The sequence below is a fragment of the Protobothrops mucrosquamatus genome, unplaced genomic scaffold (assembly GCF_001527695.2).
Source record: "Protobothrops mucrosquamatus isolate PMUCROS unplaced genomic scaffold, P.Mucros_1.0 scaffold2949, whole genome shotgun sequence".
In the NCBI taxonomy this organism is placed as follows: domain Eukaryota; kingdom Metazoa; phylum Chordata; class Lepidosauria; order Squamata; family Viperidae; genus Protobothrops; species Protobothrops mucrosquamatus.
The window spans coordinates 26,951-28,366 of NW_015388972.1; positions in this window are offsets into that span (position 1 = coordinate 26,951).

Here is a 1,416-nt window from a genome sequence, read left to right on the forward strand (position 1 = left end):
AGGAGGGAAGGAAAAAGGGGAAGAAGAAGAAGAAGAAGAAGCGCTGTTCCGGGCTGGCTCTCCCCTCATTTCCTCCCCCCGCCCCAAAGTCCTCCTTCCCGCAGCTCCACCCCTCCTGCTTCATTGGGCCGTTGGCATTTCCCCGAGTAAACATTTCCCGTTTCTTTTCTGAGCCAGGAGTGAAGGTGAGAGTGTCCGGACTCAAAGGTGCTTTTTCACCAGGCAACTGGACTTTCTTGTTTTTCTTTGGAGACGTTTTGCTGAAGAGCAACTAAAATGATCCAAGGCCTGGAGACTAAAACATATGAAGAACGGCTGTGGGACTTTGGTTTGGCTAGTCCAAGGGGTAGGCAACCTTGGCTCATTTATGACTCGTGGACTTCAACTCCCAGAAAGGAAGGAAGGGAGGGAGGGAGGGAGGGAGGGGAGGGAGGGAAAGAAAGAGGAAGGGAGGGAGGGAAGGAGGGAGGGAGGGAGGGAAAGAAAGAAAGAAAAAAAGAAAGAAAGAAAGAAAGAAAGAGGGAGGGAGGGAAAGAAAGAAAGAAAGGAAGAAAGAAAGAAAGAGGGAAAGAAAGAAAAGAAAGAGGAAGAGAGGAAAGAAAGAAAGAGAGGGAAAGAAGAAAGAAAGGGAAAGAAAAAAGAAAGAGGAAGAGAGAGAGAGGGAGAGAGAAAGAAAGAGGGCAAGAAAGAAAGAAAAAGGAAGGAAGGAAGAGGGAAAGAAAGAGGAAGGGAGGGAAGGAGGGAGGGAAAGAAAAAGAAAGGGAGGGAGGGAAAGAACGAAAAAGGAAGAAAGTGAAAGAAAGAAAAGAAAGAAAAAGAAAAAAGAGAGGAAGAGAGAGGGAGGGAGGGAGAAAGAAAAAAGAAAGAAAGAAAGGGAGGAAGGGAAGGAAAGAAAGAAAAAGAAGAAGAAAGAGAAAGAAGACAGAGAAGAAAGAAAAAGAAAGAAAGAAAGAAAGAAAGAAAGAAAGAAAGGGAAAGAAAGAAAGAGGAAGAGAGAGAGGGAGGGAGAAGGAAGGAAGGAAGGAAAAGAAAGAAAGAAAGAAAGAAAGAAAGAAAGAAAGAAAGAAAGAAAGAAAGAAAGAAAGAAAGAAAGAAAGAAAGAAAGAAAGAAAGAAAGAAAGAAAAAGACAGTCAGTCAGTCTTGGGCTGGCTCTCCCCTCTCCCAAATTCCTTCTTTGGGGCTACCTTCCCTCCTGCTTCAAAGAGCCTCCTTTAAAGAGTTCTGCTGTTTAATAAGTTACCAATTCTCCTTTGTATTTCTGAGGCGGGAGTGAAAGCAGAGGGTGTTTAATAAGTAACCAAGTCCCCTTTGTAATTCTGAGCAAAAAGTGAAAGTGAAAGGAGAGTGTTCAGAGCTCTGCTCTCCCCACCTCCTTCCCCCATTCCTGGTAGAGGCTGAGCCTCCCTACAGTCCCC